This window comes from Lycium barbarum, chromosome 4 (genome assembly GCF_019175385.1).
Source record: "Lycium barbarum isolate Lr01 chromosome 4, ASM1917538v2, whole genome shotgun sequence".
Taxonomy (NCBI): Eukaryota; Viridiplantae; Streptophyta; class Magnoliopsida; order Solanales; family Solanaceae; genus Lycium; species Lycium barbarum.
Window position 1 is genome coordinate 89,453,869 of NC_083340.1, and position 26,011 is coordinate 89,479,879.

Here is a 26,011-nt window from a genome sequence, read left to right on the forward strand (position 1 = left end):
CGTCATATACCGTACCCGGCCCATTATGGGACTCATTGAATAACGTAGTAAAACTGTGCATGATAACATACCCGGCCCATTATGGGACTCGGTGAATAATGTAGTAAAACTGTGCATGATAACATACCCGGCCCATTATGGGACTCGGTGAATAATGTAGTAAAACTGTGCATGATAACATACCCGGCCTGGGACTCGGTGAAAGATGTAACAACAGTATGCACGAGTAGAGTAGTGAGTAACCACATGCAATTAAATCATCATCTGAGACTCAATAGACAAGTAGACTAGCTAACATTCGAGTGTCAAAGCGATAGTCATGTTAAGTACTCTTTAAATATCATTATGAACTGTATCAAAAAGGAGCCTCAGGAATCATAGACATGTATCGAGATAATGTGAAATAACTTATGAAGTCAGAGACATTAGTCGTTATAGAGCCTTTAGGAATAGAAACTTATACATCCAATTATACTATCTAACATATAGAAAGCTCGAGAGCAGTAGATTAACTACTTTAAAAGTTCTAACATCAAGAAGTGAATAAGAATTGTGAATTATATTCGGAACTTACGAATGGAATTACCCCAAAGCTTATATCATTCATCACTTACGTCTAAGACATGCCAAAAGAAAGAAGGGATATGCATTACATACCTTTAGCGTTTATTCGCCACACAACACAAATATGCTGCCCAATAGTAGCTCAACCTATATTAAGACGTCAAGAACTACGGTTAAGCTACGGGGAGATTCAAAACGTATTCTAACGTTAGTAACTCCTTTCTAGATAATTAGACGACGTTCCTTACATTCAAACCAATAACACAATAGTCAAGCCAATACCAATAACTATACGATCAAGTATTATAACGAAGCTATTCAAGACAGATTCGAGAACACTCCGGACAGCCCGCAGAACATTCCAAACAGGCCACATTCACAACATTCGATAACAATCTATATACGACTACTACATATTCAAATTATTCTTAATGACCCATAGTCTTATCGTTTTCATCGAAACGATCTTCTAACAGCCCAACCAATACAATAACATCATGTATAACTTTAGTTACACTTAATCTTCCAAACTCAACAAGAACAACAATGACAAATCAAAACAGCCCGTAACTAACAACATAAACGATGCTCGAAAATCTTGCGAATACCTACGAAAACACCAAGCAAACCACATACGATTCTTACACGTTATTTTATACAGTCTTTTCATCTAATTTTAGTGAAATACAACAGCAGCCACACGACAACTACATCATCTATTCATATGCAAGTAACCACATTATTATCACTATAATCCTTACAACAGCCCACAAACAAATTTAACTTCAAATTTAACCGTTAAATGCCTCCATTCTCATCATAAAATCCATAACAACAACAACCAAAATGTTACTTAAAATCAATTCACCAATTTCCACCAAAACAACCCCTACACGGTTTCAACATCAACATACATAATTTCATATATTCAATTCACATCCACCAACATTATACAAATCTAAACCATCTCTAAATCACATAGAAGAAGATTAAATCTTACCTTAATAACTTGGCTACTTAATTTGCTGAAATTGGTGAATTTAATCACCAACGTTCTTGCTGCCTCTTCAATGATTAATTCAAATTGCTATGACCTCCAATTGGTTGGAACACCATGGAAAATAATTTTGGCATCAAGAATTCATGAGCTCAAATTGCACAGCCATGGCCATGAGCTGCCATGGCTGGACTCTCTCCCTCTCTAACTCTTATAATTCACCAAGTTTGAAGATGATGCAATGAATAAAGGGCTGGTTATGAGTTGGTGGAGCTGCCATGGCTGGCCGTGGCTCTCTCTCTTCTTCACTTGGTGAAGATGAGAGCCTCTCTCTCTAAGTTCAACTTGGAAAATGAATATGAACTGATCTTAGTCATTAACTTCACTAATATATGCTGCCTATAATGGTGACACATGTCCAACCACAATGACATGTGTCCCATTATGCCAAACACCAATCAGATTCAGCCACTTGTCTTGGTGGGGCCCACTTAGTAGTCTAATTAGGCTAATTAATCACTAATCCCACCTTAATAATCTAATCATGGTTAATTAATCCCTAATCTCCACCAATATTTCTACACCGATTAGAATTTATAAGCAATTCGTGCACTAATTAAAATCGGGGATTAAAAGTCCTTGTCTCATATCCAAAAATAATCTTGTCCTTGGATTTATGCCGATTAGCTTACGAATAATCCGTCGTATAAAAATACGGGATATAACAGAAATGATGATGCAATTACAAGCAAATAGAAACCTAAATATAGTATCTCTTGAGTGCGTCTGCATTGATAGCTTTAGGCCACTCTTGTCTGTCCATCTCGGCTAGGACTACAGCTCCTCCCGAAAGTACTTTCCTGACCATCTATGGCCCTTGCCAGTTTGGCACGAATTTTCCTTTATATTCCTCTTGGTGGGGGAAGACTCGCTTGAGCACGAGTTGTCCGATCTGGAAAAGTCAGGCTCTGACCCACTCTTTGAAGGCTATAGACATTTTTTGTCTGTACAGCTATCCGTGGCATACCGCCACCATTCTCTTTTCATCTATCATGGCCAGTTTTTTGTAGCGATTTTTGACCCATTCTGCATCATTTAGTTCTACCTCTTGGATGATCCTGAGTGAAGGGATTTTCACTTCTGCCGAAATGACCGCTTCTGTACCATAGACAAGGAGGTATGGGGTTGCCCTAGTGGAAGTTCAGGTTATCGTTCTGTACCCCAACAAAGCATAAGGCAACTGCTCGTGCCAATTCTTGTAGTTGTCGATCCTTTTCTTAGGATTCTTTTGATGTTCTTGTTGGCAGCCTCTACGGCTCCATTCATCTGCGCCTGTAGGTAGTAGAGTTTCTGTGGGTGATCTTGAATTGTTCACAGATGTCCTTCATCAAATGGTTGTCCAGATTGGCACCATTGTCTGTGATGACAGATTCCGGTACACCGAAATGACATATTAGATTTTTTTTGACCAAGTCAGCCACGACTCTCTCGGTCACTGACTTGTGTGAAGTTGCTTCTACCCATTTGGTGAAGTATTCGATGGCGACTAAGATGAAACGATGTCCATTGGAGGCTAGCGGCTCGATGGGTCCTATTACGTCCATTCCCCATGCCACGAATGGCAAGGCGAGCTCATCACATGTAATTCTATGAGGGTGAACCTTGATCAGATCTCCGTGTATTTGATACTGATGGCACTTTTGCACGAATTTACCGGAGTCGTGGTCCATGGTCATCCAATAGTATCCTATCCTCAAGATTTTCTTGGCGAGGATGAATCAATTCATGTAGGGTCCGGTTCGTATGCCCTACGTGCACCTCTTTTAGTAGTTTCGTAGCCTTTCCAGTGTCCATATACCGGAGTAACCCAAGGTCAGGGGTCCTCTTATACAACACTTCTTTATTCAAGAAGAACCCGTTAGCCATTCTCCTGATGGTCTTCTTTTGATTCGCTGAACTCTCTGGGGGTACTCCCTTTTCTCCAGATAGGCCTTGATGTCGGCATACCATGGTTGGCCATCCGGCTCGGCCTTGACATGAGGGCAGTGAGCTTGTTCTTCTCTCAGCGTGATCTCTAGTGGATCAATGTGAGTACTCTCGGGGTGCTGGATCATAGAGGTTATCGTAGCCAATGCATCTGCAAACTCATTTTGAGCCCTCGGAGTATGCCTGAAGTCGATACTCTTGAATCTCCCGCACAATCTCTGTACCATATTCACATATGGGAGTATCTTATCATTTTTGGTCGCCCAATTTCCTTTCACTTGATTTATGATCAAATCGGAGTCCCCGATTACTAACAACTCTTGTATGTTCATGTCCAATGCCATCCTGAGGCCGAGGATACATGCTTCATATTCCGCCATATTATTGGTACATCTGAAGTTGAGCTTTACAGCCATCGAATAGTGTTGTCCTATTTTTGGTACTAACACGACCCTGATGCCAGATCGTTTGTAATTGACTGCTCCGTCGAAGAACAATCTCCAACTTGAGTACGGTTCTACCACCTCTTCCTCCATAGCCATTACTTCCTCATCTGGGAAGAAAGTCCGTACTGGTTCAAGTTCGTCATCGATGGGACTTTCTGCCAGCAAGTTAGCTAGGGCTTGTCCTTTGATTGCCTTTTGAGCTACGTATACGATGTCGAATTCACTCAGTAGCATCTACCATTTAGCCAATTTTCCTACGGGCATTGATTGCCAGAAAATGTTCGTCATCGAGTGGTGAACACCGATAGGTAGTTCCTGAGCATTTGAGCAATCCAGGTCAAAGTACAACAGGTTTCCTCCACCAGCGTATACCGTGCCTCGTAGGATGTGAACTTCTTGCTTAAATAGTAGATGGCATGTTCCTTTTTGCCCTCTTCATCATGCTGGGCGAGCATGCACCCGAAAACATTTTCTGATACCGACAGGTACAGTAACAGAGGACTCCCTAGGCGGCACCAAGACGGGGGATTGGAAAGATATCTCTTGATTTAGTCAAATACCTCTTGGCATTCTTCCGTCCAATTTGTGGGAGCGTCTTTCTTGAGCAATTTAAGGATTGACTCTACAATCACAGTTGACTAGGCTATGAACTGCCCAATGTAGTTTAACCTTCCCAAGAAGCTCATGACTTCTTTCTTAGTTTTGGGAGGCGGAAACTCCCGAATTACTTTGATTTTGGCCGGATCCAGTTCAATGCCCCTACGACTGACAATGAATCCTAGTAACTTACCTACAGGCACTCCAAATGCGCACTTTTCAGGGTTTTTCCTTAGATTGAATTTGCAAAGTCTGTCAAAACTTACCCAGTGCATGGTATGTTCTGAGCTTTCCCTTGATTTTATGATGACATCGTCGACATAGACTTCAATTTCTCGATGCATCATATTGTGGAACTTGTTAGTCATAACTCTCATGTATGTAGACCCGGCGTTTTTTAGGCGGAACGGCATCACCCTGTAATGGTAGACCCTCCAAGGGGTGATGAAAGCCATTTTTGCTGCATCTTCTTAGCTCATGAGTATTTGATGGTACCCGGCGAAACGATCCACGAATGACTGCAGCTCATGCTTAGTTCAGTTGTCTATTAGAATGTGGATGTTTGGGAGAGGAAAGTTTTCTTTTGGACAGGCCCAGTTGAGATCTCGGTAGTCCACACAGATGTGAATCTTTCCATCCTCTTTGAGTACTGGCACTCTATTGGCCACCCAAGTGGGGTAGAACGTCACCTCCACTATTCCAAAATTGATCTATTTTTCTAATTCATCCTTTATCCTGATACTCTTGTCTAGCTTAAAAGTTTGCGTCTTTTGCTTGACTGGGGCAAAACCCTCCTTGATGGGTAATATGTGGGCCACTATTTCAGTGCTCAATCCTGGCATATCTGCAAATGACCAGGCGAAGACATCCACATGTTCTTTCAATAGAACTATGAGCTCTTCCTTCTGTGGAGCTCCCTAGTGAGTACTGATTCGTGTGTTTTTGACATCCTCTTCATCACTGAGGTTGATTACCTCAGTTTCGTCCATATTTGGCTTCTTCTTATCTTTTAATTCTTCCAACTCTTCTACCAGTCCCTCTGGCATCATTGTCGCTTCGTCGTATTCCTCGTATTCGTGTTGACTATTTCCCTTGTTCGTTTCAAGACACATCATGACATTTTCGGTTGTTTTATTATGGTTACTACTGAAAAGGCATGGCAAAGTAAATTTAGGTTTTTTATTGTTCGTTATGTGTGGTTAGTTAAAAAAAACTTTCGTTATTATTCTCTGATGAGGATAGTAGTTTTACACAGATCGTGGCTTTTTATTAATTCCATAGTAATTGGTTGCAAACTGTGATCCTGGTTCAGAACACCGTCGAACATTTTCATTTTTAAACATCACGAAGTAATTTAGAAAAGGCGATCATTCAGGCCTCAGCCGACGTCGCCGCTTTTAGCAAAAGATTTTAAAGAAAATCCATCTCTCCACTAAGGAGCCAAGAGGGGAGTAGATGTCGAATTGTACAAGCGCTCTCCTGGTTTCAGATTGCGTACGGTGAGTATCTCCTAGCTTTCTTGATGATCACGTAGCATCCTTCTTCTTGAAACAATGACTCGAGACCCCCATCAGTTTCTTCTCCATTTAGCATCAGCATCTTTCTGTGAAATGACTAGTACAAACCTAGAAATGGACGAGCTAGATTCCCCATTCTGGGCTCCCTCTTGATAGCCTTTGTGAGCTCGTCTTCACTAGGAGTATACCTTAGGCCGAAGTGGTAATTTTCTTTTGGGATTGGCACAGGCTCTGTTATCCCTTCGAGGTCCCTTCCTAGGCCCTTTCTTGTTTCAAAACCACTTCCCAGCATGGTGGAGGCAATCATTTTTTAGGCTGCTAGCATTGGTTTATCGAACTCTTTTTCTGCATGGGTGGCCCCAACGGATTCCACCATATGGAAGTTTGACATGTGGGGACTCTCCTCGATCACAGGTATGATGTTGTAAGGATATTTGTGGATATCCTTCTCAGCTGAGACTAAAATTTACCGTCCCTGCCATTCGAATTTTATGGCTTGGTGCAGAGTTGATGGGACTGCGCTGGCGGAGTGTATCCAGGGTCTTCCCAAGAGCATGTTGTAGTTGCCCTTGATTGCTAAGACTTGGAATTCTGTTGTGAAAGAGGCAAGCCCAACTTGGATCTGTAGGGCTACTTCTCCTAGGGAATCACTTTGGGATCCATCAAATCCTTTGACGTTCGTCCCGCTCTAGTGGATTTTGCTCATGTCATAGCCGAGCTGTGTAATGTAGTGATGGGGCACATATTGGGCTAGATCCATTGTCCACAAGCACCCTCTCTATTTCCTTGCCATGACACTCCACGGTGATGTCAAGAGCTCTGTTGTGGGAGGTTCCTTCTGCTGACAACTCCTCTTTTGAGAAGTAGATTTTGTGTTCCCCGATGATGTGGGCTACCAACCCAGCCAAGTCTTCGCTGCTCGTACCAGCTGGTACGTGTGCATCATCTACCACTCTCATGAGGGCCTGCCTACATGATGGGGAGCTGGCCAGTAATGATAACACTGATATTTATGCCAGTGTCTTCTTCAAATGCTCAACAATGGAGTAGTCTTTTGGTTGCATGCGCCGCCAGAAATCTTCAGCTTCTCCTTCGGTTATTGCTCTTTTTTGGGTGTTTTATTTCCTTGTGTCACTCTAAGCCAACTCTTCAGGAGTGTAACATCTCCCTAAGCGGGTCATTCCATGATCCATGGCTGCTTTTACAGTGATTGGCTATTTGGGGGTAGGTGCAATTCGTTATGTTGTCTGTGCTACCACGGGTGCTGGGACCAAAGTCCTGAACCTCGATATATCTTTTATGGCTCCCAGTGCTGGGATCAAAACTTTGAAATTGTGGCGCTCTTGGAGTGTGGGGGAGGCTACTGTTTATTCCAGGGATTTGACTGCTTTAGCGACCAATGCTCTGCAAGCTTCCCAGTCCTCGTCCCTCTCAATCATATGGACTCCGTTGTTTCCATGGTTGGATAATGGGTGTGTGTTCACATTGGGAGCTACGGTTTCAAAAATGATTTCCCTCTTATCGATCAGATCCTAGATTTTATGCTTGAGATTATGCAATCTTCTGTGTTGTGCCTATTTCCTCCTGAATGATAGGCATAAGTCTGATTATCCCTATAGAATCTGTTCCTCGACTATGCTAGTTTTGGAGGGACCTTCTGGATCAGGCCTGTAGCCAATAGCCTTTCGAAGAGCCAAGCCCTGGGCTCGAGAAGTGTTGTGAATTATCTTGTTTTCTTTCTCTCGAAAGCAGGATGTGGAGCATTATATGCTGGGGGCGGTGGTTGATTTTGATAGTTCTGAGGTGGTTGATATGCTTGGGGTGGGTTATTTGGTAGTGGGCGGTAATTTTGTTGAGGTGGTGGTTGATAGGTTTATTGTGGCGGTGTTTGGTAAGTAGGAGCAGACACACGGATACTAGGCGGAGCCGTGTAAGCTGGTATGGTGGTGGTGAAGCTTGGCTGTGCGTAATATACAGGTGTTGGATTATAGGCAGGTGTGAAGTAATTTTTAAGGGGCGAAGTTATGTTGGAGGATTGTGGTTCTTTTGAGCTTGGTTTTTGAATGTGGGATATGTTTACCATGTCCTTTTTCTTATTATGGAAGATTCCAGCAATAGCTTGTCCAGATACCTTATTGAAGACACTGACTATTTTTCCAGATTTGAGACCATCTTCTATGGCCTCTCCCATTTTGACCAACTCAGCAAATGGCCTCCCAGCCATGGACAACATTCTATCGTAGAAACCAGGCTACTGGGATCTAATGAATACGGAGACTAGCTCTCCCTCACACATCGGTGGCTGCACATAGGCTGCCTCGACCCTCCATCTGCTGGCAAACTCCCTATAATTTTCTGTTGACTTTTGTTTGACCTTTTCAAGGTAGTAGCGGTCGGGTACTATTTCGACATTAAAGCCAAATCTCCCCATGAAGGATTCTGCCATGTCCTCTCAGGTGAGTCACTAGCGCATGTCTTGAGTTGCGAACCACTCAGCGGCTTCCCCAGTAAGACTACGACTGAATAGTCACATAATCAGAGGTTCATTTTTCCCAACTCTGACCAATTAGTCGCAGTAGGACTGGAGGCGTGCCTTGGGATTCCTTGTCCCATTAAAAATTTTGAATTTTGGGATTTTGAACCCTTCTGGTAAATCCAAATCCGGATCCATGCACAGGTCGTCATATCTTAGGCCCGTAGCCTTCCTCACGGACTTGTTGGATCTCTCTAATAACTCTTCAATCTTGTATTCCATATCTCTCTCGCGCTTATCCTATTCGGCCTTCCAGGCCTTCTCCATTTCTTCATAATGAACTAGCTCTTTATGCCCTGGGGAGAATTCACTTGGGATGTTGGGAGTAAAGAAAAATACTTGGTGGGTGGGATGGTTAAGCGGGGCAGTGGTGGTTTGCCCAGCTGGTGGGGCTGGAACACGTACTTGGTTCGCCCGATTGATGAAAACCGGCTGAGGAACCTGGTAAGAAGGGACTGAGTGAGTGGTCCCTGTGATTTGAGTGTATTTCTTTGGTGGTGGGGTGCAGTAGGAAAGACCAGCGTGGTTTGGGTCGGTGGAGCTTAATAGAGGTGGGATGGTCCCTGGTGGGTATATAGGAAAGTGATCGGGCATTGGGGAGGTTAGTGAAGGGAAGGGGGGATGAAGCCTCCTTTCCTCTGTCGAGGTGTCCTTGTTGTCATGGGTTGCCTCATTCCTAGCCACCTTTTCTTAAAGGGCCGTGACAACGGTTAGTAATGTCGCGATCACGTCTTCTTGGGATGATACTTCCTGTGGGTCTTGGGTATCTCCATCGCGGAGAACGAGCTCATTTCCATTATCAGGTGTACCAGTCATCTTTTCTTTTCCTTTGTCTGAGAGGTTTGCTAACGCGGCTTTGGATCTCGTGAAGTATGATAGCTTTTGTACTACTCTAATCAGCCTTGTTCTATAAGATAAGAATAACCTAACGGTATACAAAGTTGGTTACTTGGATATGAATGAAAAAACAAGATATCACACATTAGTATTTAAAGCACACGTAGCACATAAAAATCATATATTAAAGCTTGAATATTTGATCCTTTGTTCTAAAGGTTTGGACGTTATTGGCCTTTTATGTTTGTGTGGATCTTGGTCCAATGGGCTTCAGGGCTGACTTACTTTGGCAAACCCTTTCCTATCACAAAAATTAAACAAATAGGGGGAGGTTATAATATATTATAATTTATATTATATAGGGCTGAGTATTACGTAGACTGCCTACGTATCCCACCGGGGGAAATCAGGCCCGATCGTAGTTCGTTTACAAAAGAAGGACACACACTTTCCCTAAATATCCTTTGGGCTAAACCTAACTAAAGACATCCCCAGATTAGGCTCGGCTAGGGCTTCCCGCGTATCCCTCCAAAGGGACGTCAGGTCGGCACGGTTCCTTACAATATTTATGAGGGGAGGGGGGGGGGGGGGGGTTAATCTTTTATATGCAAAAATGGGGGACACCTAATATCTACCCAAAATATAGCTCCGCGAGTCGCTGTCCTTACGAACTCGCTCTCTTATTTTCCCTTCTTGTCAGTACTGTGGTGGGAGGATGACCACGATCTCTCCTGTACCGATCTTGTGCTCGAGCTCAAGCTTGAATGCATAACACTCTTCTATGTCATGTCCCATAGCTCCAGTGTAATACAAGCAAAATTTGCTGCTGTTGGGCCCTAGTGGCGCGGGCTCGTGAGCAGGTTGCACGGGTCTGATCTTTCTTAAGGTAGCCAAAGTTGAGAAGATGCGGGCTTATGATTCCTCGAAGATCGTGAAATCATATCTCCAAAATTTGAGTACCCGCGGTGACCCCTTCTGTAGCACCCCCTTTTGGGAGGATGCCGCTTGCGAAACAAAAGAAAATTTCATACTTCAACGTTCAGAAGAATTTTTTTTAATAAGATATTCACAATAATTTAGTAGCGGAAATAGGCCTATGTGAACAAGTTTCAAAAGTGCATACCTAAGTGTGTCACATGGATCACGTACAAGTCCCCAAATGTATGTAAAATGAACATGCTCATGCAAATGTGATCTTCATATAAGCTTCCAATTAGTCTGCCTCAATTGGCCATCCTTAAGTGTCCCTCAGAACATCACCTACGATAGTAACAAACTATCGCTAAGCATAAAGCTTAGTGGTACATAAACTTAACTAACATTATATATCAAAAAGAGAAGCAGGCTATGTAAGGATTACAACAATAAATTCTAGGAATAAGCTTGTCAAAATCATCATCTAGTACTTAAGAAGGTACAACGGTTTCAAGGAAATGAAATATCAAACAAGAACTAAATGAAGGTACAATTCTTTTGAGAAAGTAAATATCATATATTCACATATCAAGAAGCTTTCCAAAGCAAATCCAAGAATTTCCACCATTTGGTTAATTTAATAGTGAGCTATGAATCAAACATAAGTGCAAGAAGTAAGTTCAAGACATAAGCTCTTCTGAGTTATAACCAAGTACTTAATCAGTGTACGACACTTCAAGAGAATCACCAAACCATAAGATAGTTCAAGATACTAATATTTCATATACCAAGTGTCAAAAAGCCTTCGAAGCTTCAAATACCACGTGTCAAGAAAGCTTTCGAAGATTCAAATACCAAGTGTCAAGAAAGCCTTCAAAGCTTCAAATACCAAGTGTCAAGAAAGCTTTCGAAGCTAATTCATGAAATATCATTCAATTAGTTAATTTCGCCAAACACATACGTCATGCCATCATATCAAGCACTATCGAATATCAAGTAGGACCGAAGCCCCTATCAAGAAGGACCGAAGCTCATATCAAGAAGGACCGAAGCCCCTATCAAGAAGGACCGAAGCCCATATCAAGAAGGACCAAAGCCCCTATCAAGAAGGACCGAAGCCTATATCAAGAAGGGTCGTCACCTAATAATCAAGAGAATCATGAGCCATGTTGAAAGTGGCTTTACACTCATACTCGAGAATGGACAAAAGTCCATCATCAAGATGAAATGCAAATCCAAAGTCAAGATGGGCAAGATCCGAAATCAAGAAGGGTCGTCACCCCATAATCAAGAATGCAATAATGCTCGAGCAATCCGTATATGTAGGCGAATTAAGTCGTTTTACAAAAATGCTTCACATAACACCAATGTGATTTTAGCATACTTATAACTCAATTGCAAAATTATACTCTCAATGATCATGTTATCATATTGATGTGTCTCAAGATATTCTTCTCAGCCCACAATACAAGTAAGCTATTAAAGTAGATATTATTTCACCAAGATTCAAGCTTCTCACATTATCTCAACCAAAACAAACTGAAAGAAAAGCTCAAGTTTAGGTGCAAACGTTGGAGCTTTATAGTTTCTAAAGCTCAAACAAACATCAAGAAGTTATAAAACCCAAAGCAGCGATCAAGTAAATATGTCGACTTCCTTAGCCAATTTCCCTTAGCTTGTACAAGAGTATATATATGCCTTAAACACACAATCAAATATCTAATTAAGTTCAATAGTTTCATCACATCAAAACTAATCATGATATCGGTGAAAATCACCCTAAACTAGCAAAACAGAAATTCTGGACAATACTACTATCTAGTATTGTGACTCAGTTTCAAAGGGGTAAACAACAAAAATAGACTTTGTGATCTTAATGAATGTTGTGGATATATGTCTTGGGGTTCTATAGAAATTTAAATCACCCCAGTATCACTTTCGTACAAAAATATATGCCCAAAATACTAATAGTAGTACATGGAGGGTTTGTAAAACAAAATCTGGGCATCACCTTCCCTGTACTTCAACACCCCTTTTCGAATAAATACAAGCAAAACTGGGTTTTGGTGCCTGAACAAAAGTTGTAGATCTATGAAATAGCTTTCTAGAACATCTTGGATTACTTAAAACTAAATCTTATACAAGGGATTATGCTGAAAACACTAACAACTGTCCAGTTCAAAAATGGGTTTTGCAGCTTACCTCAATCGTGTGGAGTGGCTTGTGGCTCAACCAAAACAAGTCTTGATGTTTGATTTAGTGGATTAATATTATGAGAGAAGAGAAGCTTTGGGGTTTTATTTGGTGTAGAAAACGAAATATTAAGAGGAGGTGGAGAAAATCATAGCCAACAAGGTATATATTTACCTTTGGATAACCACAAACCTTTTTTTTCTTTTTGGATAACTACAAAAAGGGGCTGCCCTAAATACATAAATGTCTAATCCATTTAATAATTTACTAAGATGATAATTGTAGGAGTAGTTTACCTAACTACCCATAACACTTCAAACAAGTTTCAAATATCATCAAATTCACGTTCAGGAAGTGCGAAGTAAAATATACCCTTACTATCAAGATATGGTCAATCGAAAATTCAAGTGTTAGTTTAAAAATTATGGGTTGTTACAACTTCTCCGGGAATAACAGGGTCATGGACTAACAGTGTGTGTGGTGCCCACAAAGTCCCAATGATCCTATTATCGATCAAGCTGCAAATCCTCTTTCTTAGTCCTAGGCACTCATTCAAGGTATGACCTACCTAGTTGTGGTGAAACGAGCACCTTTTGTAGGCATACACCAACTCGGGCGGTGGAAACCTAGCCCTAGTGGTGCAAGACACTCCCGTGGCAAACATCCTTTCGAATACTTCCTTATAGGTAATGGTTCGTGGGGCCACTTTGAATGGGGAGAAATGGGCTTTGAAGGCTATGCCCCACTAGGCTGGTTCGGAAGAGCTTGCCCTCCCCAAATTCTCTGATGCCATAGTAAAGGCCGCAGGTACCAGTATGGGTGAGGGTGCATAGAAGTCAGATCCCTCGTTGGTTGGGGCATAGTAGTCAGATTCATCATTCACACAATTCTCTTCTTTTTGAAACTCAGGAAACATCTCAAATGGTTTCTCTTGTCCCTCGACCTATATGTTGATAGGCTCCAATTCTTCTTCCTCCATATCTTGGGGCAATTCTTCTTCATCTTCTGGTTGTTATTCCTCAATGGGTTTAGAGGCTTTCTGTTGAGGCTTCGACTCCTCTTGCGGGTCTGATTCCATCACCCATGGGTCTATCCTAGTTCCTTGGTTGTCATTCACTCCTTCCGGAGTCTCTTCTCTAAGTGTCACAGGCCTTCTCTCTAAGGGTATATAATTCAGCACCAATCTCTCACATCTTCTGGACATTCCCATAATACTGCTCTTGGGGTATGCCTTCTGGCGGGTTTCCAACCATTTCCAGTAACCTGTCTACCTCCTCAATTTTCTTTTCTATTTCCTGGAGGTGCTTTTCCATTTGTAGCACCTTATCCCTCAGTGCCTAGGCTGTCTCTCCCAAAGTACGGACTTCCTATTCTCCTTGATTCGCCATTGTAAGTCAACCTTTAGTGGAGATAAATTCGGGTATGTTTTAAGCTTTGTGGTTTTTCTTTTGGGTATGTAGTTTAGATCATCGGATCAATTGTAGTCAAGCTTTAATATATAATAACATACACAACAAGTAGGCATGTGAAGCACGTAGCAAGTAGTCATGTAATTTGCAGATATTTATACTACTCGTGTTCCTAAGGCCTTTTTGAGTTAAGGCTCTCTTAATCGCTTGAAACGTGTAAGTGCCATTTGTGAAGATGAACCATTGTCCCAAAAAATCATCATTAGTCAATAAATAATAAAAATATCTTTCCCAAAAGGATTACAAAGATGATGAAGCCAACAAGGGGCTTGATATAAAGCAATAAATCAGCAGGGTCCTCCTCCAGCGGCTGATGTCGAGGCTTGGCTTATCTTGTCCTTCTTAACCCTTCGAAGGGTGGTCTGAATCCGAAGTTGTGCTTGATACATCTCCATCCTGACTATCACCGGGTCTGTTTCTTCTAAAATCTTGGCCAAACGCTTATCTGTGCTTTCCAAACATTCCTTCAAAAGCTTTTCTTCTCGGGAATTGTGAGGAAGTGTGGGCCCTGGGATGAATGCACTGGCCAAGTGTCCCTGTAGCCACTCGTAATACCCTGGGTCACATCCTACCTCAAACTTGTCTCGAGCTAAAGTGTCTGAACCCCAACTCATACGACTGTTCCATTCCCTGAGAATTATATCGGTGTTCTTTATTTTTTGCTCTATATGCTCGTTAATAAATTGCTCGGGGTTCCCCATCTGGGGTATCACTTGTCTTCTACCAAATTGCCTTAAAATTTGAGATGGATAATAAGGTCGGGTTCCTCGAATCGCGACTCATGGCACAAATGGGAACTACTATGCTTTCAGAAATGAAGTCAGGGAACATCCACTAGATCCTATCTTCACTCAACTCTGCAAAGAAACGGGTCCACGCCTCTTTGGACATGTAACCAAGGTTCAGACAGTAATTTGTAAGGCAGTCTATCCTATTGTTGTTGCTCAGAGAATAGACTCCTTTAGCCATGTTGATGTGTTTGATAATCCACCATTGTAGCAATATGTTACATCCTTGGAAGTATCAGAAATGATTCCGGCATTTATCTAAAGCCCGAAAAATGTCCGCCAGGATGATGGCTGCTAGGTTGAAATACTTGGTTTCCTGATCCTTGGTTATACCATAAAAGATAGCACGGGCCAAGTAGATCACTCGGATGTCTACGACCAGTGACTCATTCTTCGGGAATACCGTAATGCTTAGTAGGGCTGTGGCAAACGTCAAAGGTCTTTCAGCTTCCCATTCTTCTCTACTCTTGTACTCTATCTGATACATATTATACCCGGTGACATCCCCGAAGCTCTGGTATAGATCCCTAAAGGCTACAGTGGGTCCTTCTGCCCAGGGTGCCTCAGTTAAGGCGATAACTTCATGATTTGGGCGACGGTGGGCCTTTTTGGGAATAACAGGTTGTGATCTGGCTTGTGTCGTCTCCTTAGACAGGTTTCCATTGTTGTCTATGGTATACCTAATTTATTCTATAGAGGGTAGATGACCTAGGGTGCAGCTAACTGTCCTTCGATGAGCATCACTCAACCATTCCCTCCAAGCTCTCAATAAGTTTGAAGCCTCGGTAACTATGTCAAAACGGATTTTGCATTCCATCTACAAAACAAAACACATTTAAGATTCCCCTATCCCCATAGTATCAAGATTCCCCCATCCCCATAGGATCAATGGTTCATCACATAGGCACAAACATGCTTCCACATAGCACATAAATGAAATGCGGTGTTCTTCGGGTCATAGACCGTCCGAACACAAGGTAGTCTCTCTTAATGAGCTTTAGGTAGGTCTGAGATACCCAAAGCTCATCTAAGTATGAATGATCCAGTTCAGTAGGGATTTGTCTTAGCTCTATCATAGTTTTCACTAGAGTGGGCTTTCTATAAAAGACCAAAAACCCGAACGGACAACTGGGGCTAAATAGTTAGGGCTGTTGGACGACCACGAACCAATCCCGCCTCATAATGGTTCCTACAAAAATATTTTGATTTTATACCGAAGGAACGACCGCGTGCTCCGCGAAGTTGCCTTTGGAACAAAGTGTAAAATAAATGCCAGGAATGGCAGAGTTATGATATGCATGCAATGCCAGTTAATAATTGCGGGAAAGTAAACACATAAACAATTAAGGCAAATATACTCATATTATATTGGAATCCTTATGGTTAGAACCTTTAAGTCCCCAGCAGAGTCGCCACCTGTAACGGTTCATATTTCGCGGGTGGGGTTAGTGCTCTGAAAGCTACTTCGAAATCATTGGTACTCTTTCGGAATTTGTTTTAAAAGAGTCGCCACCTAATTTTTGGGAAATTAGGAAAATTATTTTTGAAGGGTTTATTCATACACCATGAAAAATCCTTCATAATCTAAAGTTGTTTATTTTTTTAATAAAACCGCCTAAAATGGTGGGAATTTATTGCAGCAAATATTTACAGAAAAAATAAGCAAATTATTTACAGAAGAATTGCAAAGAAAAGAAACTATCTAGAAAGTTGAAAACTAGCTATGATCACCACATTAACACTACTAGAACCTTCATCATACTAAAGCAAACCAGGGACCTTGATTTGTATCCATCTTTCACACTCTCAAGTCCTACAAGTGGAATGAATCAAATCTCTTGAATTTATCTTCAAGTCATCCTGGATGAAGTAGAGTTCAGTTCCAATCTTATAGATGCATGATCTAAACTAGCATATATTCTGAACTTAGTCACAAAAGTTGTTGATGTAAAGTTCTAGGTAAGGGTTCTGGTGATCTCCTAGGGAAGGTGATAGGCACCCTAGTATTAAGGATCCATACTATATGGTGAATCTTCGAATTCCAACGTATGAGTATTTGCATGAACTGTTTATTTGGTGTTATTCCCCGTATTATAAAAATCTGTCATTTTTCATATCATTTTTTTTTTTTTTTTTTTTTTAGTATATCCCCTTTACATATAGGGTATTTAGGTTTAGATTTATAACATCTGGATACAACAAGTTCCTTTTATAATAAGGATAGTAGTAGTTTTGTAAAGATAAAAAAGGTTCATTTATTTAAAGTATGGGATAATCAGTTTTGTTCATGCGTGACTCATACATGGTCCGGGTTAATCCATTTAACACGTTTTCAGAACGTCCTTATCTAAAACTTTTATGTCCTCAAATGATTTATACAAATTAAATTTATAAGAGGTTTTCTTTTATAACAAAACTAACTTTTCTTGGTCCTGGAATTTTAAACTTAAGGCCCAATATTTGTAAATAAAAGGTGATATTTTTACGTGGGCTTGGCCCTAATTTTATTCTTTTTTCTGAAAATTAATTAAATGTCTAGATGTGTTGATTTTTGTTGGGCCTTAGCCCAAAATTTTGTTTTTCCATTACTGGGTTTAGTCCAAAATATGCCTTCCACCTTTTTTTTGAAAATTTTATTAAGTGGGGCTTAAAAATGTGGTTTTAATTGGGCCTTAGCCCCAAAATTCCTATTTTTCGACTGGGCTTAGTCTAAAGAGAAGACTTGTTTCTGGTGTATGAATACACTACATATATATATACAATTTGAAATCTCTTTTCTGACCGGGCTTAATCCCAAAAAGAAATCTTTTTAGGAAACTGAGTTTTAAGGAAAAATGTTCCTTTGGTTTAAAAACGTCAATTTGGTTTTTCTTCTTTTGGAAGATGGTAGCAGTAGTCTATAATAATTTAATCCTTTTTATCTTTTTTACCCATTTACTTACTTAGTCATTTTTATTTTAAAAATCATTTATACTAAAGCTCGGATTTGAAAATCGTGTGGGGGCTTAAGTCGAACTAAACGGCGTAGGCACCGTTGTGCTAAGACGACTAATTCATAATCATAAGGATCCAATAATATACATGAGTTTTACAATTCTGCAAATACAGGATACAACTAATTACATATAACAAATAATGGGTAAATAAAGAGAAAGGGAATACTAGGGGCGTACCAAGCCCCTAGTTGGTCATTTTCACCCATGGCTGGGCCTTCTTTATGTTTTTTAACAATATTAGCTTCCATTTCTTCTCTTGAAATCAATAATCGGTGAAAGAATTTCCTATTGGCCCAATAGGGTGGCTGGATTCTGCCCAAGTGGCCATACAGGGAAGGGGAGGATAGGAAAAAGCGACCCGATTAATTTATATTTACTGAACCTATCACATGTATAACTATGCATATATATATCAAATTTTTACAAGTTACACAAATTAAGGCACTCAATTGTATGCCATTGGCCTCACTGATTGGGATTTATACCACGCAAGGGGAAAAGTTGTCACCATCCATATTTTCGACGCCGCCCAAGATCCAAGGGGTTTCATGAACCCCAGGAATTTTTACAAGTTACACAATAAGGCACTCAATTGTATGCTATTGGCCTCACTGATTGGGATTTATATCACGCAAGGGGAAAAGTTGTCACCATCCATATTTTCGATGCCGCACAAGATCCAAGGGGTTTCATTAACCCCAGGCATGGCTGGACATTGGGGAATGGCTAAGACCTGTCCCCCAAATTACCTCAACTCCCAAAACCAGTATTGTCATAGAATAAATTCGAGTCCCATAACTATGCACAAGTATCACTATATGTGGGAATAATTTAATTACAAATAACACTGAAAATAAACTCAAGGTCATAGTAGGGGAACCAAAATAGCTATTGCAATATGATGACATAAGATAACAAAATAACTCCAAAAAACAATTAATCATAAGATGGACCAAAACAGAATTATCCTTTTTTTCTCTTACCTTAGGGATTTAATGAAATCTGGTCCAGTTTTAATCAAGTCTGAATTGGGCTAGGCCCAATTGCCTTCTAAATGGAGACTCATTTAAAAGTTTAAGGCTTAAATGAGGTCTCTATCCCCTTTACTCATTTATATACACCCTACATATGACCAACTTGTTCATTCATATACACATAGTATACCATAATATACACATATGATGTGTATATCAAGTGTATACTATATGTATACCCCTCCCCCTTTTCATAAACCTGTGTATATTCTATGTACATTTACACTCTTTGTGTTTAAATCTTAGACTCGTGATCATCTTATTCACCTAGCTAGTCCCTACTTCTTAGAGCAGTGTTCAAATCTAAGACTAAAGCTAGTTCAAGTTCAACTTAATTCCCATACATGTCAGGTAAATGATTCACACCAGCTTCACATATACGCAGTCCTCATAGCAACAAGTGTGAGAACTGATTAATGCATATTTAGGATGCTAGTCAATAACAAAGCACAGTAGAGAGATGCGGGTTAAAAAAAAAAGAATCAAACACATTACAACTTATGATCACAAATAAGGGTTGGAACACCAAGAAGCCTGAGTTGAAATAACACTAAATAAACTGAAACTGAGTGGATTTAAATTTCCAGAAAACACATAGGGATGAGCTTTTATTTTAGTCACTAATAGTAATAGGAGCATGTATATAGCAAGGTAAAAAAAGAAAAAAGAAAAGCTATGTTTATTAAAAGGCCTCACAGAAAGAGGAATGACACAAGGTCCCAGCCAAAACTAAGTGATTTTAGTTGTTTTAGTATCCTCTTCAAGGCACAACCTCACTAATCAACCTCTCAACTCAACCAACATCCTTTTGTTCCAAAATTAATCAACTAACTATAGCTAGACTTCCTTATTTATTTCAAACATAATCATTTTGACCAGGCAGCCCCAATGACTCAAAAAAAAAAAAAAAAGCTTAGCATTTTATATCAAAATAAGACTTGGACATTAAGGCTTCTACCAGATCCATTTTTAGGAGTTAGCAACCTAGAGTGAGCAGTTTCTTCTTCATTTTTTAATAGCTTGTTCAGACACTTAACCAATTCATTTTTTGGTTCCCTTTCCCCTTTGGCTTACTGATAGCAGTTTGAAGACTAGGAGTATGGACATTGTGAATATACACCGCATAGGCATGTAGGACATACCATGGCATCTCTTATTGGAGGGAAATGCTGTGATCCAAGTTATACTTGGTTCATGCTTAACCCTCTCCTTAAGGTGCCTTTAAAAAGGTTTCCTCATGCCATGTGGTTTATAACTCACTCATACATACTTAAACCTCTCCAAATACCATTCTTAAACCAAGTCTAGTTAAACATTTGACCCAACCAATGACACATATTTTAACATTCTTCAAATACCCTTATCCTAGTATTCTATCTATGAAGTGATTTTAAACCTTTATGATCATGAAAATCCCAACAAAATCATATACATCTCATCTTAAATTTGGTTTTAAAACAGGATAGACTAAGAATAGGGCCCAAACAGTACATTTCACCCTCAAGAAAAGACCAGATTGCATCATCTATCTGTTTCTTCACTATGACCATTTCCTACTTAATATTCAAGAACCAATTCAGACAATGGTTTAAACAACATATTCATAAAAAGATATGGGCAGATTCAAATTGCACCCCTCTTCCCATTATTGGCAAATGAATGTCAAAGAAAAGTCATCCAGGCTCAAAACAAGGTCTACGATACACAGAATCACAAAGATTAAGAGGATCATTTAATACAGGACCATTCATTCAAGCAAACAAACCCTGCTCACAGCATCAAAACCATTTTAAACCTCAGAAAACTCTTAACTTCAAACTAAAGTTACTAGCCAGGTTATTATACATATTGAAACTAACATGGTTCTAGCATATTGATCCTCAGAGACACTAGTTTTGACTAGAACCTTTTTATTAACTCTAATAATTCTCATTTAAACAATCATGGGGATAACCTTGTTGGATCCCATAATTATAGGACAAAACAGGATTTAGAAGGAAGGCCTTCCAGGTCCTGAAGAAAAAATAGTGTAGGGTGAGGCCATTACCCCCCCCCCCCCCCCCCCCCCCCCCCCCGCAATTTCCTAGACTTTTCTTTCAGTAAAAGGGGAGCAAAGGCTCCACTGGTCATCACCTCCAGTTCATACCTAAGCTCACCCTTTACTCTCCCGAAACAACTCCCATTCTCCATCCCTATCCTAAACCAAGTGACACATCCCCAGGGGGTTCCCCCAAAGATTAGATAGTTAATCCCTTTGTTTTAGGCAACACCTCAACATGTGACTCTTAATTTTTATGGACTAAGTGATGTATAAACAAACAAAAGTCAGAAGAAACAACACATATGTGCTTAAACTCCAAAGGGTCAAAACAACCTTCTCTTACGTCTATTTCTAGTTATGACCATGACAACAACACAGACAACTCATCATAGAGGACTTTGACAAATTAGACCATAGAATTACCATTTTGTTTTCTCATTTTACCCCTTTTTTATCTCTCAGAATTAGGGAAATATTCTCATGAAACAGTTAAGACAAGGTAGGGGTCCCTAGTTTTAAGTTTACATAAAATGAAGGGCAGATTAGATCAAACCTTCCCTATATGAGAATGCCACATAATCATTCAAGGTCAGACAAATCTTCACAACACACTCAATCTCACCAGTTCAAGAAATCACATAGAGGGATCATACATATTTAAGTAAGTTGGCTCTTGGTACAAGATCAGTTAACTATAGTTCACGAGGTTTATCCCACCTCTAACTACTGATTAACAAGCAATTTAGTTCAAATATCTAATGACCAAACAAGGTATTCACATTAAAACTAAACAAACAACATATGCCATTTATACGTCAGCTATTATATTTTCTCAAATGACAAATGACTCAAGACCTATTCTAAGCAATCATGACCAATCCTGAATATTAACTCCAAGCAGTATCTTTCTAAATGTAAGCTTACTTCAGCATTTTTTCCCATTTTTTCCCTTGATTCAGTCTTACTCAAGTACATAATCAAAACAAAGGATGAATTATTACACTAGTGGCCTTAAGCCAAGCAGAACTACATTGAAATTTGATTTGTGAAGTATTACTGACTAATCATGTTCATATGTTTACTACAAATAGCCACAAACCAACACAACATCATTAAGATAACAACTTAAGCTAAGCATGTTCACATTAATAACTTCAACAAATCATTATTCAACTAAACAAGGATGGTTACAGGAGAATGATCACAAAATAACTTCAGACTAAACATAACTCAAATCAGTAATACTCAACAGTCAAGAAAATCAGGAGAAAACTAAAGAAAACAATATTAAGGTAGATTAACTAGGCATAAAAATATTTCTAAATCAAATAGATCATCATTCAAAGCTCAAACAAAGGAAAATACAAGGAAGCAAATAACAAGATAAAAATGTTACCTTTTTTATGCGCAGCCGTGTCAAGAGTTGAACTTACAGCTTTTAATGCGTCCAAATCCCACACCTAGCAACACCAAACACAAAACCACAAAGAAAACAAATTTTGGAACTAAGGAAACTCCAAATTTTTAAGTTAAAATTTAAAATTTTATACTGAGATGGCTTAAACTCGAAGTTCTAGCCTCTTAAGGTTTTTTTAAAAACTTTTTTCAACCTCTTTAATGGAGAGGGTAGGGGTTCTATATAGAGCCCCAAAACTGTTCAAAACCCCCAAAATACCGATATGGGACAACAAGAGTTTTTCAGAAATTAGCCTTGTAAAACGACATTTATGGCTTAAAATGATTTCAACAACAAGCGAATGGTCAGATCTGAGCCTCGTTTGACTAGATCCAAACCATTCGTCCCCAACCAATGAGGTTTGAGTAAATATGAATATAGTACAACAAATAAGATAGCAAAGATCAACTTTTGACTAAATAATTTCAAAAGAAATGCAAAAGAAAAAGGCTATTACCGCATTTGGGAGAGATCTGGGTGAAAACAAACCTTGAAATTAATTGTTTCATGTAAATGATTCTGCAAAAGCTGTGTGTCTTACATCTACTCTGTGATTTTACCATATTTAGACGAGAGAGAAAGATGGAGCAGGCGGCGGCTATAGGGTTTTGCAAAGAAAGGGAAAGAGAGAGAAGGAGGAGGGATATGGGTCGTTTGGTATGAACGAAAAATGTTTAAAGGGTGGGGGGGGGGGGTATTACCCCAATATATGATATACATTTGGGCCGGGTCACGATCTCTTTGGACGGGGCTCGGTCCATTTTAAAAAAGGAAATGGGAATGCCCCCTTTATATGAGTATATAGTGTATATACATATGTCTGTCTTGTGTATATACACATACAAAGGGAAAAAGGGTAATTTAATAAATGGGTAAAACTAAAATATCGATTATTGATCATAATATTTGAATTATAATCAAATTAGGACATAATTAACCTATTAAATAATTTTTAAAAGCTGTCAACTGTGTAAATGGGTGTAATTTTGTGAATATGGCCTTAATTGATTTTAATCTCACTGATTATTTTAATTATGGAAAAATTTGGCCTAATTATCCAATCTTAAAATTAAATTACACTAACGACCTTAATTAATTTGAGCCAATGAATTTGGTTATTTCAACCAAGGCCATTAAGAGGCAAATTTTACAAAAATGACCCCAATTTCCTTAAACCCATGAATTAGTTAATTTGATTGTGGCCATAACAAAAATAATTAAAAATCAATTTGAAATAATGGCCATTTAGTTGATTAATTATCCTAATTAAAACATTTATATACAATTATAAATAATTTTGAAAACATTTATAGACAATTATAAATAATTTTGGCAAATTATTCAATTATACAAAATCAGAGATTAAGGGGTGAAATGGTCAATTATTTTAATTACTCAAACTCCTCGAATTGAAGGGAATAATGTACTTGCTAATTTTGATTTTTGACAATTTGAAAAATTTAATAAATGATTATTTAAAAAATGCTTTTTCTTTGATTAAATCTAACAAGTATCTCACAAATGTCATAAAAGGTACCAATTAATTTCTAAATTATTTTTGATGTCATAAAAAACCTCTTTATCAATTTAAAGGAGTAAAATATTGACCTAAACAATTGATAAAAAAATATTTAATCCTTTTAAGGTGCATAGCACATTTTATTTATTATCCAAAGACTCTGAGTGATTAAAATAAATTACGATAGGTCAAAAATTAGCTGTCAACAAAATGGGCAACAACGACACAAACCCGTGTAAACGAGGCGCGATTCGGAACAAGTCAAGGGATTACATAGTCTTAAATAAGGGGAAGCAAGTAGACCCAAATCACTGAGGCAGGTTGCGTACCAGATCTAGAAGACCAACAATGGTAATTGATACCTGTAATTCTATGTCAAGCAAGAGATATCATGTAGATGGTTCTTAACGTGTGGAAACACAAAATGAGAACGCACAATAAAGGAGACGTTATTCGTAATTGAATAAGGCGGATTAAAATTTTGAAGCTAGTGCAATGCAACAAAGGGATACGGTGACAGGAGACCACAAGTCCAGACTCGAAGGGACAAGCACTGAGATGGTTATAAAGGAAAAACATGTGAAGAAAACCCATAAGAAAGAGACGTCCTATATGACCCTAAATTGATGATAACATATTGTAGCCAGGAACCTAGATGTAGACGAACGGACGAGAAGTTGAATTAAAACTAAGGGGCAAGGAGAAGTAGCTACAAAAAGTAGTACACAATCAGTTGCCTCTAAGGCTTATGACATGTTCGTAGCATTGGTGGCCAGGAAAGCTTCTCAACTGGTAACGGAGTAAAGGTATTAGCCACTAATGTTATACTTTGACCCTGATTCCTATGAATAATATTTTCTTTCAACAACACCAAGAAAAGAATGAGAAAAAAATAAATAAATTTCGGGAACAGAATACTCACAAAGCCTAGTGGGAACAACTAGCTATGATAAAAGGCAAGCCAATGACAGAAGATAAGGATGGCATTCGGAGTATGAGGGTTCGAAGGTCTGTCCTTGCTAATCCGGGAAAGTGGAACAATAGTCGATGTATGGACAAAAGCACGTTGAGCTATTAAGGGCTAAACCACGAGGAATGAGGCAAATAACCACCAATACAGGGACTGATGTATACAGATAGCCAATATATAACTAGTTGTACACATGTATTGCTGAATTCATGGTTCGGTTTAGATCGGTTATTAATTAAAACCATATCCAAACCGATATAGTCGGTTTTTAAATGTCTAAAACCATAACCAAACCAAATAAAATAATAACCACCGGTTTGGTTATTGTCGGTTTGGTTCGATTTTTCGTTTTATGACTAGCAGCCATGAGACTTATCAGTAAAACATTAAAAAGTTGAAAAAGACATGTCTTTTTTTGTTGTTCAAACGATAACTTTTATTTATATTTTAAGGTGGAACATACATCATAGAAACATTTTCACTATTAGTGATAGTGTAGTACTTAAGTTACCCAAAGTTGCTAAACTATTACATATAGAGCTAAAAACTAACTTAGTAGTGGCTGCACCATTTTTGTCATCTTAATACACATACCTAGAAATAAAGTAGAGCATAGGAGTTTTTAGTTGTTGTTACAAACATACATATTAATTAAACATAAAGACTACCTAAAACTAAAATGAAAATATGTGAAATAAAAAAACTTTGTGTAATGATCCCAAACTTTGGGGCAATACTTGCATTTTGCCAACTTTGTGTAATGATCACAAACTTCAGATGTTTTTCTATAATTATCCCCAAGGCTAGGGTCTTGACTACAAGGAGTTGTTCTTTTCTGATTTTTAGGAGGATTACCCATGGAAGAAGTATTAGGGCATTACTATGTGCTTGAGTTGCAGCAAATGCTGATGTTACTGAAGTATCTTCTATAGGAACCTCCAAATCTACAACCTCTGTCCTTTTTATATGAAAAATATTAGAAGTTGAGGACCCATTCAGATAAGAAAAAAGAAAGGTATTAATTCGTAAAAAAAGAAGAAACAACCTAAAATCAAATGGCTGACAAAGAAAGGCTAAAAATTTAAGTTAAAAGACATTAGACTCTAACGTGAGCTTTTGTTAGTAGGTTTACACTTAACACTTAAAGAGTTAA

The 26,011-nt window shown here is 39.0% G+C and overlaps 1 long non-coding RNA gene across 1 annotated transcript; it reads right to left on the reverse strand.

The window, feature by feature from the left end:
• Nucleotides 1-17,818: 17,818 nt before the first annotated feature.
• Nucleotides 17,819-23,015, reverse strand: LOC132638470 (uncharacterized). The gene is made up of 3 exons (XR_009581749.1): nucleotides 22,827-23,015; nucleotides 22,310-22,373; nucleotides 17,819-18,150 (listed from the first exon to the last, which is right to left on the reverse strand). It is a non-coding gene; the product is annotated as an uncharacterized LOC132638470 (long non-coding RNA).
• Between the last annotated feature and the right edge of the window lie 2,996 nt (nucleotides 23,016-26,011).